At 47.4% G+C, this 20,019-nt stretch overlaps 1 protein-coding gene across 1 annotated transcript in view; it reads right to left on the bottom strand.

Annotated features, from left to right (window-relative positions):
* Positions 1 to 20,019, bottom strand: part of NKAP (NFKB activating protein) — a 133,055-nt gene that overhangs the window by 18,388 nt on the left and 94,648 nt on the right. The gene's annotated exons all lie outside the window — the stretch shown is intronic.

Raw genomic sequence — 20,019 nt, 5'->3', positions numbered from 1 at the left:
GACCATGATGTCAATCAACGGTAGGTCTGCTTTGGTGCCGTCGGGATCTGGATTGGACCACCAACAAGCCTTGGTTGTGGAAAGGGGGAGCAGTACCCCAGGTATAGGTATATGGAGCCTTCAGGTTGAGTCAGCATCTCAAGACGTTGATGAAGTGGTGGGGCTGACCTTTTGGGCTCCAAACAATCTTCTCCAGGTTCGTTGATCCCTCGGGCACCCAGATGTTGCAAACTGTCCCTGCAGGTGCAGGGAAGCCGCTCCTCTGCTCCAAGGGAGTTCTTCTTGGCGATTTGCGGCTCTCCCGGTTTCTTGGATGCTGCAGCTGCAGGACAGGTCAGTTGCTCCTCAAGCTTCGGGTGCAGCAGGCTGGCAGAGTTGCAGCCAAGTCAGTTGTGCTCCTTGGTTCTCAGGTCAGCAGGCTTATTTGTCCACTCCTTTTGTGTCCAGCGAAGATCTGTTTTCCTGGTATCATGGGTTTCCCTAAACACTCCATTTAGGGGCGTTAAGGGGAGTGCAAGGTAGTAGCCAATGGGCTACTTACCCCGGGGTCACCATGTTCCCTAGATGACCACTTCCTTTGGGGAGTGGGCATCACCCTGTCCCAGAATGCCTAATTCCACCACACAAAAGATGGTGGAATTTCTAAAGTTGTGTTCATGTCAGGCTGTCCACACTAGGGGTGTGTCCAGTCTGGCATTGCAACACACCTCCTGCATAGCTACTTTTCCTACCTGCCCAGGTGCCAAATGGGCCCTAGGGCAGGGAGGCTCAGCGTCTCACTTCTGAGGGATGCCAGATTTGCATACCAAAGGTGGTGTGCTTCTTTGAAGCCTCCTGCCTTGGAATGCAGGTCTGCAGTTAATCCCGTTGATAGGGATGTGTAACACCCTTGCTAGAGCAGGCTTTGTTCCTGGCCTCCCAAGAGCAAAGGCTGTCGCTCTTGAGGGTCAGAAACTTATCTGTTGGTGGCAGACTGGTGAAATCTAGGTCCGCACACCAGCCGTTGGTAGTTCGTTCAGGGGGCACCTCTATGATGCCCTCTAGGTGCATGCATCAACAAATCCATCACTGGAATCAGTGATGGTTTATTAATACAAGATGTTTGATACCAAACATCTCTAGTATCACTGAAGCAATCATGTTGCTGGGGGAACTCATATTGACCAGTGTCCAGCACATAAAATAGCTTCCCTGCTCACTTACTATGTCTAAGAATAGACAAAGACGTAAACAGGTCATATTTGCTATTGCAGATATGTCCTCACCTGTAATATAATGCATCCTGCCTTAGGGCTGTAATGCCTGCTGTAGGGGTGACTAACAAATATTACAGGCAGTGTTAGGGGACATGGCACACAGCCTGTGTGCCTTGTCGTGTCGTCTCTTTTGGGAACACCCTGTCACGCAGCCTGCAATGGCAGTCTGCATGAGGTTGGTGGTGGGTCCCTTAGTTGTGCTGCAGCTTAGGGACCCTCTTCATACCCATGCACTAGGTACCACTTACTCTGGACCACAAAGGTCATAAGGACTAGCCACTTGGAGATCAAGTGACCAGGGGTCTTGTTTTAGAGGAAGGAACACTGGCACTGGGAACCTGGTTAGCAGGAACCCAGTGCACCTTAGTCAAAGTTGCATCAAAAAACAGGCAAAAAGTGGGGAGGCTCCTGCAAACAACCCCAGTTTCCTACAACACTTAACTGTGGTGTGGCATCACAAGCTGAGTGATTAGATTCAGGAAGAGCTGGAGCTTAGCTCACAGCAGATAAAACAAACCTTAAAGAGCAACAATGATATTAATATGTTTTCGCCTGTAATCCACCACCTGGCGAAACTATTGCTTTGACAGGCAAGATTTACTTTACCACACCATTTTGTTACTGCTATTCTAACGACATAGGGTCATGAAAAAATCTATTGATTTGAAGCAGTACAAAAGGTAAACTGCCTACCATCCACCATTTTCTGATTCTGACAATCAAAGGTTATTTGGCAAATGCTGTGCTCTCTGATCCTGTCCATTAGAGTCAGAAGACCCCACTGATGTTTCCTGTTTTCCCATTTATTGGCAATATTAGATCAACAGCAAGCTTTTTTTGAAAGATGCGACCATAGAAAAACACATTACCCAATGGTTCAATCTACAGCTCAAAACATACTAAACAGGTGAACCATGACAGAAACCCAAGGGAGAAAGCATGAACTCCCAAAGGAAAAACAGCATACAAACTTATTTTTTTCCCCAAACAACAGAAGAAAGCCATATTGATAGCTAAGAAGAATGCAACCTCCCTGAGATGCAGAGCAGTAAGACCAGATCTATTACACATGCCTATCACTACAGCCCTACTGGGGCGAGGTTACTAGTACACTTGTGATGCTCATCAAAGGAGAGGTTCCAAACACCCCTGGACATTGCTTCCTGAGGTGGCGTAGGAATCTGGCCTGGTGTGTGGTGAGCACCTACGGTGTTATCACCTTATACCAGCTCCAGGTATCCCCTATCAGTGAGATGTAGTCAGTGTCTAGGAAGCCAGGCTCTCTAGAGGTAGATGTGGATGAGCAGCCATGACTTATCTAGGAGACATGAAAAGCTTATGCAATACCACTACAGTCACACAGCACTTACACACATGAAAGAACTACACAGTGTTACAAACATAAAGGTACTTTATTATGGTAACACAAATACTAAAATACTATATAGGCAATACTACACTAAAAGGTGAGTAAACACATTATTATATACACATTAGAAGTCACATTAGAAGTCAGGGACTGACATGAAAAGCAATAGAAAACAGTGAAATAACAGAAATTAATGGAGACCCTAGGGGGAGACCAAACCGTATACTAAGTAAGTGGAATGTGAGAGACAGTCCCCCACCCAAGGAAGCAGAATCTGTAAAGAGGAGCTGGAGAAACTAGGAACCCCAGAAGATAAGTGCCAGGGTGCCCCCCAGCGACCAGGAGAGAAGAGGTAAGTATCTGTTTTTTCCCTAAACCCACAGGTAAACTTTGGAAAAGGACTGTGCAAGACCCAAGCAAGACTGGAAGAAACCAAAGGTGGATCTGACAGAAGAGGACCTGCAAAAGAAGGGGACCAAGTCCAGTTCGAGTTGGAGTGTCCGGTTGGGGCAAGAGCCACTACCCACCCTTCTGAAGTTGCAGGACCAGGTCAATGGTGAAGACAAAGAGTCAGCTGTGCAACACTGGAGCAGGAGAGGAGTTCCAGAAGTGATGCAGACAGTGTCCCATGACGGACGAAGAGTTGGAGTCAGACCGTGGTGTGGAAAAACCACAAACAAGCCTCGGTAAAGGCAAAAGTCTCAGATGAAGAATTGCAGAGCTGCCGGGGACCAGCAAGGTCCAGGGGGACTCAGCCCAAGGAGGGGAGTCCCAGGTGACCCTCAGCAGTGAGGAGAGTCAGAAGACGAAGAGGCAACTCACAGGCACCAGGCACAGGAGTAGCAGTGAGGCCCACTCAGCACACCTGGAGAGGAGTCCCACATCGCTGGAGCAGCAGGCATGAGACTGTGCTTTGCAGGGAACAGTGCTGGAGGCCAGGGCTACACGGAGCCTGAAGATCGCTTGGAGGAAGAACAAACAAGCCTTGGTAGCAGCAAGAGTTGAGGTGCACAGGGGTACTGTTCTGCAAGGAGAGGCAAGGGCTTACCATGTCCCAAGTTGAGGACCAAGGGGACCACTCCAAACCACCACCTGTGATGCAGGATCCATGCAGTTTTGCATCAGAGAAGATCCACGCAGCCGGACGTTGTTGAAGTTGGTGCCTGAGGATGCACTCCAAGGGAGATTCCTTCATGCTTCTTGTGCAGGCTGAAAACTCGTCACCCTTAGAAGATGCATAGCCAGGGAAATGTTGCAGTTGCTGGAAGGAGCCAGAGAAACAATGTTGCAAAGCGGAGGCGTCACTGGAGTTGCAGATTGCCAGTTCCTGGAGGATCCAGTTGAAGTCCCGGTGACCAGAAGGTGAAGTAAACAATACAGAGTAGTCCTGCTGGAATCTTGCACATCGAATCTAAAGACCCCACCCTGGAGGGAGTCCCTAAGTAGCCCAAGAAGGGGGGGATTGGTCACCCAATAAGGTGACCACCTATCATCAGGGGGCTGTGACATCACATGCCTGATCTGGCCACTCAGATGCTCCCAGAGGCCTCTCCCCACCTTAAATTCAAGATGGCAGATTCAAGTGGCCACCTTGGAGGAGCTCTGGGCACCACCCCTGGGGTGGTGATGGGTAAGGGAGTGGTCACTCCTCTTTCCATTGTCCAGTTTTGCGCCAGAGCAGGGACCGGGAGACCATGGACTGAGCAAACCGGTTTACACAAGGAGGGCAGCAAATGTGTCCTTCAAAGCATACCGGTGGGTTAGGGAGGCTACCCTTCCCAAGCAATGTAACACTTATTTCCAAAAGGAGGTGTTGCCTCCCTCTCCCAAAGGAAATGAAAATGTCACTTACCCAGTGTACATCTGTTCGTGGCATCAGTCGCTGTAGATTCGCATGTTTTGCATAGCTCGCCATCTGGTGTTGGGCCGGAGTGTTACAAGTTGTTTTTCTTCGAAGAAGTCTTTCGAGTCACGGGACCGAGTGACTCCTCCTTTTGTCTCCATTGCGCATGGGCGTCGACTCCATCTTCGATTGTTTTTCCCCCGCAGAGGGTGAGGTAGGAGTTGAATTGTAGTAATAGTGCCCATGCAATGGAGTGACTAAGTATGTACTTATTTAAGGTTGAAATGATATATATACAAATAGTTGAAGGTAACTTCCGAACTGCTACAGGCTCCCGGGGAGGCGGGTGGGCACATGCGAATCTACAGCGACTGATGCCACGAACAGATGTACACTGGGTAAGTGACATTTTCAGTTCGATGGCATCTGTCGCTGTAGATACGCATGTTTTGCATAGACTAGTAAGCAGTTATCTCCCCAAAAGCGGTGGCTCAGCCTGTAGGAGTGGAAGTAGTCTGAAACAATGTTCTTAATACGGCTTGACCTACTGTGGCTTGTTGTGCGGATAACACGTCTACACAGTAGTGCTTGGTGAATGTGTGAGGCGTAGACCATGTGGCTGCCTTACATATTTCTTGCATTGGGATGTTTCCTAGAAAGGCCATGGTAGCACCTTTCTTTCTGGTTGAGTGTGCCCTTGGTGTAATGGGCAGCTGTCGTTTAGCTTTAAGGTAGCAGATTTGGATGCATTTAACTATCCATCTGGCTATACCTTGTTTTGATATTGGGTTTCCTGCGTGAGGTTTTTGAAATGCAATAAATAGTTGTTTAGTCTTTCTGATGTTCTTTGTTCTGTCAATGTAATACATTAATGCTCTTTTGACATCTAATGTATGTAGTGCCCTCTCAGCTACGGTATCTGGCTGTGGAAAGAACACTGGAAGTTCCACTGTTTGATTTAGATGGAACGGTGAAATAACCTTTGGTAAAAATTTAGGATTAGTCCTTAGGACGACCTTATTCTTGTGTAGTTGTATAAAAGGTTCTTGTATTGTAAACGCCTGAATCTCGCTTACTCTTCTTAGGGAAGTAATGGCGATGAGAAATGCAACCTTCCAGGTTAGGAACTGTATTTCGCAGGAGTGCATGGGTTCAAAAGGTGGACCCATAAGTCTAGTTAGGACAACATTTAGGTTCCATGAAGGAACAGGTGGTGTTCTTGGTGGTATAATTCTCTTAAGGCCCTCCATGAATGCTTTAATGACTGGTATCCTATATAGGGAAGTTGAATAGGTAGTCTGCAGGTATGCAGATATTGCTGCAAGGTGTATTTTAATGGAAGAGAAAGCCAGGTTAGATTTTTGTAAGTGAAGCAAGTAACCCACTACATGTTTTGGAGTCGTGTGTAATGGTTGGATTTGATTAATATGGCAGTAGCAAACAAACCTCTTCCATTTACTTGCATAGCAGTGCCTGGTGGATGGCCTTCTGGCTTGCTTTATGACTTCCATACATTCTTGGGTAAGTTGTAAGTGCCCGAATTCTAGGATTTCAGGAGCCAAATTGCTAGATTCAGCGATGCTGGATCTGGGTGTCTGATCTTTTGGTTGTGTTGTGTCAATAGATCTGGCCTGTTGGGCAATTTGATGTGGGGTACTACTGATAGGTCTAGCAGCGTTGTGTACCAGGGTTGCCTTGCCCAAGTTGGTGCTATTAATATGAGTTTGAGTTTGTTTTGACTGAGTTTGTTTACCAGATAAGGAAGGAGAGGGAGAGGAGGAAAAGCGTAAGCAAATATCCCTGACCAGTTCATCCATAGGGCATTGCCTTGGGACTGCTTGTGTGGGTATCTGGATGCGAAGTTTTGGCATTTTGCGTTCTCCTTTGTCGCAAACAAGTCTATTTGAGGTGTTCCCCAGAGTTTGAAATAGGTGTTCAGAATTTGGGGGTGAATTTCCCATTCGTGGACCTGTTGGTGATCTCGAGAGAGATTGTCTGCGAGTTGATTCTGAATCCCTGGTATAAATTGTGCTATTAGGCGAATTTGGTTGTGAATTGCCCAACGCCAAATTTTTTGTGCTAGCAGGCTTAACTGCGTGGAGTGTGTCCCCCCTTGTTTGTTTAGATAATACATTGTTGTCATGTTGTCTGTTTTGACGAGAATGTATTTGTGAACTATTATTGGTTGGAAAGCTTTTAGTGCTTGAAAAACTGCTAGCAGTTCTAGGTGATTTATATGCAGTTTTGTTTGATGTACGTTCCATTGTCCTTGTATGCTGTGTTGATCGAGGTGTGCTCCCCACCCTGTCATGGAAGCATCTGTTGTTATTACGTATTGTGGCACTGGGTCTTGGAAAGGCCGCCCTTTGTTTAAATTTATGTTGTTCCACCATAGAAGCGAGAGGTAAGTTTGGCGGTCTATTAACACCAGATCTAGAAGATGACCCTGTGCTTGTGACCACTGTGATGCTAGGCACTGTTGTAAGGGCCTCATGTGCAGTCTTGCGTTTGGGACAATGGCTATGCATGAAGACATCATGCCTAGGAGTTGTAATATCTTTGCTTGTATCTTTTGTGTTGGATACATGCGTTGTATGATGTTGTTGAAATTTTGAATTCTTTGGGGACTTGGAGTGGCTACTCCTTTTGTTGAGTCTATTATGGCTCCTAGGTATTGTTGTACCTTGCACGGCAGAATGTTGGATTTTGTGAAGTTGACGGTGAACCCTAGTTTGAAGAGGGTTTGCATGATCTGATTTGTGTGGTTTGAGCACTCTATTAACGAATGGGCCTTGATTAGCCAGTCGTCTAGATATGGGAACACATGTATTTGCTGCCTTCTGATGTGTGCAGCGACTACTGCTAGACATTTGGTAAAGACTCTTGTTGCGGTTGTTAATCCGAAAGGAATACCTTGAATTGGTAATGTATTCCTTTGAATACAAACCTTAGGTATTTCCTGTGCGATGGGTGTATTGGTATATGGAAATACGCGTCTTTGAGGTCTAAAGTTGTCATGTAGTCGTGTAGTTTTAGCAATGGTAACACTTCTTGTAGTGTGACCATGTGAAAGTGGTCTGATTTGATGAATGTGTTTACTATTCTGAGGTCTAGGATTGGTCTCAGCGTTTTGTCCTTCTTTGGTATCAGAAAGTACAGTGAGTAAACTCCTGTGTTTATTTGTGTGTTTGGTACTAATTCGATTGCATTCTTCTGCAATAGTGCCTGCACTTCTATCTCCAGGAGATTGGAATGATGTTTTGTCAAATTTTGTGCTTTTGGTGGTATGTTTGGAGGGAATTGTAGAAATTCTATGCAATAACCATGTTGGATAATTGCTAGAACCCAAGTGTCTGTAGTGATTTCCTCCCATGCTTTGTAATAATGACCTATTCTTCCCCCCACTGGTGTTGTGTGGAGGGGGTGAGTGACATGTGAGTCACTGCTTAGTAGTAGGGGTTTTGGGGCTTTGAAATTTTCCCCTATTCCTAGGGAATTGCCCTCCTCTATATTGTCCCCGAAAACCTCCTCTGTACTGTCCCTGGTAACTGGACGGTGTTGCCTGTGAGGTGCTGGCTTGTGTGCCCTGACCCCGAAACCCCCCTCTAAAGGGTGTTTTACGGAATGTGCTGTAATTCCCTCTGCTCTGCGGGGAGTAGAGTGCGCCCATGGCTTTAGCAGTGTCCGTGTCCTTTTTGAGTTTCTCAATCGCTGTGTCCACTTCTGGACCGAACAGTTCTTTTTCGTTAAAAGGCATATTGAGAACTGCTTGCTGAATCTCTGGTTTAAATCCAGACGTTCGTAGCCATGCATGCCTTCTTATAGTTACAGATGTATTAATTGTCCGTGCAGCTGTATCTGCAGCGTCCATGGAGGAGCGTATTTGGTTGTTTGAAATGTTCTGTCCCTCCTCAACCACTTGTTTTGCCCTCTTTTGTAGGTCCTTGGGCAGATGTTCAATGAGATGTTGCATCTCATCCCAATGGGCTCTGTCATAGCGCGCAAGTAGTGCCTGAGAGTTAGCGATGCGCCACTGGTTTGCAGCTTGTGCTGCGACTCTCTTACCAGCTGCATCGAACTTGCGGCTTTCTTTATCTGGGGGTGGTGCATCTCCAGATGTGTGGGAGTTGGCCCTTTTCCTAGCTGCTCCTACAACGACAGAGTCTGGTGGCAGCTGTGTAGTGATGAAAACCGGGTCTGTAGGAGGCGCCTTATACTTTTTTTCCACTCTTGGTGTGATTGCCCTACTTTTGACCGGCTCCTTAAAGATTTCTTTTGCGTGCCGGAGCATACCAGGGAGCATAGGCAGGCTTTGGTAGGAGCTGTGGGTGGAGGAGAGGGTGTTGAATAAAAAGTCATCCTCGACCTGTTCTGAGTGGAGGCTTACATTGTGAAATTGTGCTGCTCTAGCCACCACTTGAGAATACGCAGTGCTGTCCTCTGGTGGAGATGGCTTCGTAGGGTATGCCTCCGGGCTGTTATCTGACACTGGGGCGTCGTATAAGTCCCATGCGTCCTGATCTTGGTCACCCTGGCTCATGGTGGTGTGAGCTGGGGAATGTGATGGAGTTTGTGCTGGTGAGACGTTAATTACAGGTGGAGGAGAGGGTGGTGGAGTAACCTTTTTCGCCACCTTTGTTTGTGGTGTTTGTTCAGTTTGGAACTCCAATCTTCTCTTTCTTCTAATAGGGGGAAGGGTGCTTATTTTTCCTGTCCCCTCCTGTATGAAAATACGCTTTTGCGTATGGTCTACATCAGTTGATTGTAGCTCTTCCTCAAACCTATGCTTTCGCATTTGGGAGGTTAGCGATTGCTCTTCTGTATAAGAGCCTGAAACTGGGTCGGTTGCAGTTTGTTTTGGCACCGAAACCCTGTCTGCATCTTTTTTCGGCTCCGAGGTGACTTTTTTCTTTTTCGGGGCCGAAACCTCTCGGCGTCGATCTTCGTCGGTGCCGCTGTCTCGGCGTCGAGCCGTGTCTACACCGGTATCTCGGTGTCGATGCTTGTCTCCAGCACTTTCTCGGTCCCGAGAAGGCTGCGTGCCGGTGTCTCGACCGGAGTCGGACGATCTCGGCACTGTTTGGGCCTTTTTCGGTGCCGACGGTCGGTCACCGAATTTATGGGTCGAGCCATGGCCTGGTGGCAGTGGCGTCCCCTGGGCCTTGTAAATCTTCTTCTGAGTGGTTTTCGACGTCTTACTCACGGTTTGTGTATCGTCGAATCCTTCGGAGTCCGATTCGTGGATCGAAAAGGTTCCTTCCTCTCTCGGTGGGCTGTCGGCGCGGACGCCATCTGAAGTCTTCTGGCTCGACGGTCTCGGAGTGTTTTTCGGGACCGGAACGCACAACAGGCCTCGCAGGTGTCTTCACTGTGCTCAGGTGACAGGCACAGGTTACAGACCAAGTGTTGGTCTGTATAGGGGTATTTATTGTGGCATTTGGGACAGAAGCGGAACGGGGTCCGTTCCATCGGCGTTCTTCTGCACGCGGTCGGGCCGACCAGGCCCCGACGGGGGATCGAAAAACTACCCCGAAGGGCACCGGAGCTCTTCGATCTTTCGACGCGGTGTTGAATCTAACTACGCCGATCCCGAACGCAACAATACCGACGAAAATCTTCCGAAATTAGCTATCTTTCCGTTCCGAAACTCGGAGCGACAGGAACACGTCCGAACCCGATGGCGGAAAAAAAACAATCGAAGATGGAGTCGCCGCCCATGCGCAATGGAGACAAAAGGAGGAGTCACTCGGTCCCGTGACTCGAAATACTTCTTCGAAGAAAAACAACTTGTAACACTCCGGCCCAACACCAGATGGCGAGCTATGCAAAACATGCGTATCTACAGCGACAGATGCCATCGAACTCCTTTGTTCTGCCTTCCTCTGCTTGAGCAGGCTAAGCAGCAGGTGGGCAGAAATCTGTCTGTGGGGTGGCAGAAGAGCGGGCTGCCCGAAAAACCCCAGATAACTAGTAGGAGCAATGTTGGGGGTCCTCTAAGGAGCCCCCAGAGTGCATGGAATCATACAACCAATACTGGCAACAGAATTGAGATATGATTCCGACATGTTTGATACCAAACATGCCCAGGTTCGGAGTTACCATTATATAGCTGGACACAGGTAGTGAGTGACCCGTGTCCAGCACACGGCTAAAATGGCTTCTTCGCACTTACCAAGTCAAGAAAAATGGAGGTGGAGTACGAGGGGGCACCTCTACTCATACAGGGGTGTCCTCACACACAGGCACTTGCACTCTGCCCTCTGGGCTAGGAGGGCCTGCCATAGGGGTGACTTACAGTGACCTGGTGCAGTGACCTGTAGTGAAAGGGTGCATGCACCTTTTCACGCAGGCTGTAATGGCAGGCCTGCAGACATATTTTGCATGGGCTCCCATGGGTGGCATAATACATGCTGCAACCCATGGGTAACCCCTGGTGGCCAAATGCCCTGGGTACCTAGATACCATATACTAGGGACTTACATGGGGGCACCAGCATGCCAATTGTGAGGAGTGCTAAGTTCTAAGCAACAAAATAAAGAGGGAGAGAGCACAGTCATTGGGGTCCTGGTTAGCAAGATCCCAGTGAACACAGTCAAAACATACTGACAGCAAGCAAAAAGTGGGGGTAACCATGCCAAAAAGAGGGTACTTTCCTAAAGTTGGTTCCATCATACAGCCAAAACTAATGCAAGAAGTAAATTCCAAGACCTGACTTACGAGGAACCAGAAATCCCCCATGAGGCCCCGAACATTGGTGAGAGAGGCCAAATACAGGACAAGCACATTTGACATGTCGCAGGCATGTGAGGCTCTGTTAGATGGCTTCAGGGATTCAGAACCCAATTCTCCTATGGGGTTGATGAGAGGAATGCCTGACCCCTATACACCCTAAGCCGAGTTACAAGACTGATAGAGAGACGCTTCCTTCCGAGCCCTGACCAGTCTCTTTAGACGGGGGAATTGCAGTACGAATGAAGATTCTTCTATTCCTTGCATCACAGGGGCACCATAGACTTGACCAAATGAACATACTGAATAGCAGCTCTTGTTGGGAGGGGGGAGGGAGGGTTGGAGGGGTGTTGAGCTGGGGAGTGGGGTGTTTGTTTCTTATTGAGATAAAGGGTCAAGATACCTTATTTTTACATTTGTTATAATATGTGATGTCTTGAAAAGAAGTGCTGCAAAACTCAAACTTTGTTTAAAAAAATATTGATAGCTAAGAAAAAGTATTAGAGCAACGTAACTGAGGAAGACTGTTGACAAATGTTCTCTTCCTCCATAAAAATATGCCTTTACAGGCCCTCTGTGAAAATCGTGATTCTTTCTTCACTCTATAAAATGTATTATTTAACAAGGCACCTCTAAAATGGGTAGTAAAATGTCTCCAAAAACGCATAAACGCACCAAATGATTTCTGTTTTTCATTGTTTTCTATTTTTTTTCAGTGATTTGTAAAAACATGAATTCAAGGTAATTTAACAATGAACTCTGTTTTTCTTGACATCTCCAAGGCAAGGATTCCTCCATGCAAAAACAGTCATGCAACTGTATCATTAAGTTCTGATGGAGCAGCCATCTTAAGTGAGTGTAATTCTCTCCTCAACCAGTAGGACTGTTTGGACATGTGGTCAATCTCCTGGCTTGTAGAAGGTCTGCTGCCGGGGCTTAGCTGGTACTAGGGTGTCATAACACTAGTGGTTTCATAACAATTCATCCACAGGGAAATACATGTCAATTTCATGTCCATGCAGTGCATAGAAGCACTGTATTGGTAATGCATAGAAACATTGTATTGGTAATTTAATAACTGCTGGACAATCATATGCAGGCACATTTTATTATTTACGATATCATTAGCTTTGGGAGACAGCTAAAAGTTTCTAGTAGACTTAAAAACAACATCCACTCTGTCTTCAAAGAGACATCGAACTACATCACTACAAGTGGAGGAGGAAAAACCTTTGCTTTACTCGTAATATCAAGTGCATGTTATCAATTAGACTTATAACGGAAGGGGAAATCAAATAGGATTATTTTTCTGAACAAGGAGGTACCTCAGTGTAGCAAGCAGGTATGACTTGAGGGTTCAATGTGCTCTCAAACATTTATGGAGCTGTAGGGACAGTAGCAGTGTGTTAGGTCCATTTCAAGACACATGTACAGACTAACTTTATATTTTACTAAAGCAGACAAATCAAGAAAGGATATGTGGTGCCCTTTTTAGGGTTCTGTGCACCGTTTCAGGAAACCTTCATAGTGACACACGATTGGTTGTTGCCACGTCAAAGTGAGCTACATGAAGACATTCACTTGAGTAAGCTGCAAAAAATACAGTAATCTGCAAAAAATACTGTGATGAAGGCAATGAAGTAGTAGGAATGCTAAAAAAAAAAAAAAAAAAAAAAAAAAAAAAAAAAAAAACACACAACAGCATTTGGATGTTGGACTAAACTTGCCATAATAGTCTCATCTGTAGGCCCAGCACAGGCAAAATCATCTAGAGCTTGGCTGATCATTCTTTTTGCGAGAGGCTGGTAATTGTTACTTGACCTAAACATACAAATAGGTAGTGATTGTGTTGACAGCTATGTTCTTCAAAGATATAGGGCATGGCGGTGAATCAGTACCTTGAATATGGAAAAGGTAAAGCAAAATTGTGTACATCAAGTGTTGACTCACAAATTTAAATTACACAATTATATTTCAGATATTTACAAATGTCCTACACCGTACACAACTGTAATTTAAGGCATAGATAGAAAGATTAGCCAGCAGGTTCGCTTCCAGACCATGTGCTCCCCCACCCCCCGGAACACATTTCCATTTGTTACAGCAAAAGGTCTTCATGCATGAAAGTATTTTTCAAGGCCAGAATATAGGGATGCTCTATGAAGAACAGAGTAGTTGATTAATTTGAAGTAGGCATTACGAGAGACTGTTCAGAACCTCTCTAATATAGTGTCTGAGTCACTCTCTTGTATTTGTACAGCCAGGTATCCTTCCGAACAGGTCCTCAGCCACTCCAGTGGCTTATGGATGTCCTTACTGTTAGACTTTTTATCCTTGGCGTGGTCTCCCTTAACTTTTTGCCTCTGTTCCCCAGGTTGTTGATGTGTGCTGAACTCTGATTTTGCTGTTTTTGTTACTCTGGGCACTTTACCACTGCTAACCAGTGCTAAAGTGCAAGTGCTCCTTTACAAAATGTGTATGTGATTGGTTTATCCGTGATTGGCATATTTGATTTACTAGTAAGTCCCTAGTAAAGTGCACTAGAGGTGCCAGGGCCTGTAAATCAAATGCTACTAGTGGGCCTGCAGCACTGGTTGTGCCACCCACATAAGTAGCTATGTAATCATGAGTCAGACCTGCCATTGCAGTGTCTGTGTGTGCAGTTTTATCTGTAAATTCGACTTGGCAAGTGTACCCACTTGCCAGGCCTAAACCTTCCCTTTTCTTACATGTCAGACACCCCTAAGGTAGGCCCTATGTAGCCCCAAGGGCAGAGTGCAGTGTATGGTTAAGGTACGACATATAGTAATGTGTTTTATATGTCCTGACAGTGAAATATTGCTAAATTCGTTTTTCACTGTTGCAAGGCCTGTCCCTCTCATAGGTTAACAAGGGGGCTACCTTTAAATCGGATTAAAGTGTAGATTCCCCTATGGGAGGGGATGGACATGTGGAGTTTGGGGTCTCTGAGCTCACAATTTAAAAATACATCTTTTAGTAAAGTTGGTTTTAAGATTGTGCGTTTGAAAATGTCACTTTTAGAAAGTGAGCATGTTCTTGCTTATACCATTTCTGTGACTCTGCCTGTTTGTGGATTCACTGTCTGGGTCAGTTTGATAGTTGGGCTGGTTGCACCTCACACTAGACAGTGACACAAAGGGAGCTGGGGTGTAGCCTGCATACCCTGAGGCTCCATCTGTGCTAGGAGGGAGGGGAAGAGTGGTCACTCGCACCTGAAAGTGCTGTGCCTGCCCTCACACAATGCGGTCTCAAACCCCCTGGGGAGTGTCTGGGGCCTGGCCTGGGCAAGACAGGATTTCACATTCCAAAGAGCCTTTACTTTGAAGTAGGCCTACTTCAAAGGAGAAACTGGGTATAAGAAGGGCACCCAAAACCACAGACTTTAGAACACTTCTGGAAACAAGAGGAACCTCTGCCTGGAGAAGAGCTGAAGAGAAGTGCTGCCCTGCCTGTGACTGTGCTTTGTGGAGCTATCCTGCAGTTGCTGCTTCTGCCAGAGTAAGAGGGCAAAGACTGGACTTTGTGTGCCTTCCATCTTGTGAAGAAATCTCCAAGTGCTTGATTTAGAGCTTGCGTCCTCGTGTTTGAAGTCTCAGAGACAGCAAAGACTTCTCTCTGCCAGCACCAGGAGTCTCTGGAGAGACTCCTGCTTTGACAAGTGGTGCCCTATCCAGTCCCTGGGCCCTAGAAAGGAAAGCTGGTGGAAATCCAAGGAAATCGACGTCGGACGACTTCGGACCGACGCCGCTGCTGAATCCGGTGACGCCGCCTGCTCCCGACACCGTGACCTTTGCTGGAACGTGACGATCTTCGCAGGCCCGACGCCGCTGCACCCCGCCGAAGTCCGCAACTCCGTGGAAGTCGCCGCACCACGTCATGACGATGCCGCTCGAAGTGCGCGGATTCAATGTTTCGCACCGACGCCGCGATCCCCGACTTCGCGCATCGACTTGTTTTCACTCTTCACCAAAGGTACTGTACTTGGGGGTCTATGCGACTCCGTGTCCAGCGTCGCTGGTGTCGGCTTGTTGGGAATGACTCCATCACGACGCCGTGTTAACACCTCAAAGCATTTTGTGTTTCTAAGCGCTATTTTTGAGTTTAATCTTTAAAAATTCATAACTTGACTTGTGTATGTGGGATTTTTGTTGTTTTGGTCTTTTGTTTAGATAAATATTTCTTATTTTTCTAAACTGGTGTTGTGTCATTTTGTAGTGTTTTCATTAAGTTACTGTGTGTGTTGGTACAAATACTTTACACCTAGCACTCTGAAGTTAAGCCTACTGCTCTGCCAAGCTACCAAGGGGGTAAGCAGGGGTTAGCTGAGGGTGATTCTCTTTTACCCTGACTAGAGTGAGGGTCCTTGCTTGAACAGGGGATAACCTGGCTTTCAAAGACCCCATTTCTAACACTTACCAATTGGTCTATATAGGCATGTCACTGCTTTGAGGGTCCCTGATGAGAGAACTACGTACTGGCAACAGCTGTGTGTGGTTGGCTTGGGTAAGCCCACCCCCCAATGCATACACAGTGCCGGCGTAACCGCTTGCTGTAGTAAGAAGCGACCAAGGCAGAGGCCAACAGAAGTGCAGAAATCCTCGAACTGTATCAGTTCTGCCGCCTGGAAGGGTTCCCAGACAGTGGTTGCACCCGCAGCCACCATTCCACCTCTCCTCCCCAATCACCTCAATGTAGCAGTTCTGTCAACATTATGAACAATAGGTCTGGGGTTTATGGGATTTTGGTATGAGTTTTCTGAAGGCACTTAATCCAACATTTTGCCGTCGCCCTAAACTCCTGTGAGTCGCCCGTCGTGGGGTGCTTCACTTGTAATAGGACTTTGGTAGGGGCTGACAAACTCGGGACAAAAGGCCCTATATATTTCTATCTGGGGTACTCCTGCTCGTCAGCCATTGTACGAACCATTGTATTTGAGCGGCAAGATAGTAGGACTCTAAGTCGGGCATTGCCAGCCCACATTGGATGCCTCATTATAGATAGGGCTCTCTCCTTCTCCCCAAATGAACGCAATTATCGATGCGTCTAGTTCCTTTATTGTTGCTCGTGGACTCCACACTGGCAAGCACTGACGAGGTACAGGAGTCACGGCAGTGTAATAATTCTAAGTAGCACTATCCTCCCCATCACCAAGATAAGTTAGTTTTCCCCACAAGTCCATGTGTGATTTAAGTGCCCAATAGCTTGGCCCATGTTCCCCTCTAGTGTGTCATGCTTGGTATGATAAACTTTGACTTGACTAGTTGGTGCTAAGAGGCGCTTTACCGTGGGCCACATAGGGTGTGGGGACCCACTAGTTGTGCTTCTACTCCTCAGTCCACCTTGGATAATCTGGCTGCATTAAGACCCTCCTGAGGCACCTGTTGTCCCATCACTCTTCTTATGTGCCTTGTTTCTTCCTCACCATCCAGTCTCTTGCCTTGGATCAGTGACCAGTTCTAAACCTGGCTACTTGTGCTTTGGACGGCGGTAAGCGGGCCAGACATTCATAACTTGGGGCAGTGTCCTAAGTACAGCTATGGGGAAACCCAGAGCTGGAAAAACTCCACCCCCTCCCAGCCCTCACTGATCAATTCACCACTTCCATGGGACCAGCAGGGAGAGAACCACTTGACAAGAGAGCAACTGGTGGGGGAAGGAGGGATCTGGAAAAGATCCTTCAAGCTAAACACACTTCACAGAATGCAGTTGATGCAAAAATAGGGGAGGTGCGTGAAGACATGGCTCTTCTCAACCTGCGCAACGCCTCAGACTGCATCACTGAAACAGAAGGATGCATTTCCACAGTTTAAGATGAGGCAGCTGACCTCGGGGCAAAAGTAGCCCATCTCCTGACGTGCACAAACTTCATCACCGAGCGGAAGACACGGAAAACCGCTCCAGATGCAACAATCTGCGCTTAAAGGATGTGCATATCTCACAACCCGCCAAGTTCCTGGAACAATGGCTTAAAACCTGGATGCCTGTTGACAAATTGTCCCTGTGTTTGCAGTTGAGAGGGGTCACAGGGTGCTGACGCCCAAGCCTCCTCCGGATGCGCAACGACGACCCATGATTGCAAGATTACTCAACTTCAAGGACAGAGACAACATCCTGAGGGAGGCCCAGGGACTTCCAAACCTCCATCACAAAAACTCCAGAATACTTATCTTCTCTGACTACACATGGGAGGTCCAGGACAAACGCCGAACTTACAAATCAGTCAAGCAGAAACTCTGGGCCCCCAAATTATCCTCCATGCTCCCTTTTTGGCACAGCTAAAAGTCGTCCACAATGGCAAATACCCTTTTTTTTTTTCCTCCTCTTTTTTTTACGAAATCGGCCTGGGAATGCATCAGAAACAGTTCCACCTCACATCTCAACCCTTAATCCCAGCCAATCGGCAATCGCTGAAGCAGAAGCGCCCACCCAAATGCTGTCTGAGGACCCTCCTTACCTGCACCCACTGACACCTCCTGCTTTGCCATGATTCCGTGTATTGTCATATCTTGGAATGTCAATTATCTCTTAGACCAGATTAAGTGTTCTGCAGTGCTTCGCTTGGCACTCCTTACCCTCTATCCTTTTGTTACAAGAGACCCACTTGATGGGTTCCAAGTGTCCTATGCTTGCCGGTCAGGGCAATGATAGAGCCTATGATTCAGGTTATGCCAGAGATTCTCTCAGGGTGGCAATACTGTTGAATCGCAATTTCCCCATAGTTGTGGCCCAGAATGGTCTGATCCCAAGGCTTTTATGTTGCCCTGGCGGGCAGGGTCACGAGCCGTCCACTTAACCTTCTGTGCCTTTATGCCCCCCCACCTACTAGGAATCCTTTCTGAATACTCTCCTTGACATGATAGCAGAACTTCCTTCAGGCCTCACAGTCATAGGGAGCGGTTTCAATACAGTCTTGGACTACACGGGTCAGACGTCCGTCAGAGGCATGCCAATTAGCTCCCCCAACACGTCACCACCTTTGGTCTCTGTGACACATGGAGACTGCATCCCGGACAGCAGCAGTACATGCACAGATCTGCAGCCCACCAAATATACGCCTGAAAAAGACATGCTCTTCATGCTGGCTCCGTGTCCCACATCCAGATCCTCCCACAAGGGATATCTGATCACGCCCCAAATCTCCGGTGCATCTGCAGCTCCTGTACCACCAGGAGCCCCATGTATCAACTTAATGCTTAGCATCTCCAAGACGAATCCTTCGCCCACGATGTGGAACAAGAGATTCCACAATATTGTCAGGCTAATGCTGGGACAGTGTAATCGGCCAGTGTTCTCTGGGCAGCCTGCAAGGCTACTATCCGGGGCTATGCCAGGAGCAACCTCAGAACGGTAGAAAATGAAAGACACCTGCGCATTACTGGAAACACAGCTTTCCCTCACCACTCATAGCACCACCACTAGACAAATAACACTGCTCCAGGAGATCCGACTCCTCTCCCTTGAAGCAGCAAAAGAGATCTGGCGTGCCTCCAAAGCACAGGTCTATGGTTGGGGTGACAAGAAAGGGAAATTACTGTACTGGATGGTGTCTCGGCCGCTAGCTAGCAGACTCATACCTGAAATAGTTGATGGTTAGTTGATGGTGAGTCACTCCGACCCCGCCTCCCAGGCCTGTGCAGGCTACTACTCCGCTTTACGTAACCTCTCAGCATCTGCTAGGCAAATTGACAGCCCCTCTTATTGGCGAAGTGCCACTCCCCCACCTGTCTCCCACTGAGCGACGAGAGCTGGAGGAACCCATCACAGTGGGGTAAAATTGGCAAGGGCATCTCAGCGATGGCTAAAGGTAAAACTATTGGTCCAGATGGCTACTCCATAGAACTCTACATTAAATACAGAGACCTCTTTAACCTTTACAAGGAGGCTGCACAAAGCGGCTCCTTCCCTCCGGACCTCTACCAGGCAACGAATGTAGTTATACCAAAGACGCTCCTCCTGCCAGCCTATAAACCCATACCTTTATCAATGCAGAAATAAAGATTTGTTTCCACATCCCAGATACTAGTCTGTGCCATGACCTCTGGTCCTTAATTCACCCAGACCAAATCGGCATTATGCCTACCAGGAGTAAGAGACATTGTCTAAGATGACTACATGTGACTTTGGCTCATCGTCATCTTGTCACCCCAGCTTGTGCTAGTCCTCACAGACTCTGAAAAAGCTTTTGTTGCAGTCGACTGGGGTTACTTGACCCACGTGCTGGAGAGAGCAGGATTTGGACCCCGATTTTATGGCCTAGTTAGGAATTTATACTCCACTCAGGTCACACAGGTTCAAATTAATGGGGTGGTCTCCACTGCATTCCCTATAAACGTGGAACCCGTCAGGGTTGTCCCCTATCTCCACTCCTTTTTGCGCTAGCCATTGAATCCCTGGCGAGGCTCCTAAGATGCGACGCACAATTAAAAGGATGGGCATGGTCCAGCGGAAGTGAAGACCGTATTGCACTATATGTGGACGAAGTCCTATTATACCTCGCAGACTCAGCCAGCAGCTGCCCTCAATGCCTGCAGCACCTGGGACTCTAAGCAGAGGCCTCAGGCCTTACCGTTAAATCGAACCAAATTGGTGCTGGTCCCATTAACTCCCTCAAGGGACTACATAGACTGGCAAACCACAACTCCGATTCACCGCCTCAGTATCTTGGCATTCAAGTGTCCCTGAAACCTGCACTGACATGACCCCTCAATGTTACAAGCCTCACTTGCAAGATTAAAGAGAATCTCCAGAAATGGCGGGCACTCCCATTAAACTTCATGGGAAGGATATCTCTGTATAAAATG

Source organism: Pleurodeles waltl, chromosome 2_1 (assembly GCF_031143425.1).
Source record: "Pleurodeles waltl isolate 20211129_DDA chromosome 2_1, aPleWal1.hap1.20221129, whole genome shotgun sequence".
Lineage (NCBI taxonomy): Eukaryota > Metazoa > Chordata > Amphibia > Caudata > Salamandridae > Pleurodeles > Pleurodeles waltl.
The sequence above is the reverse complement of the archived record's forward strand: the minus strand, read 5'-3'. Positions and strand labels throughout refer to the sequence as shown.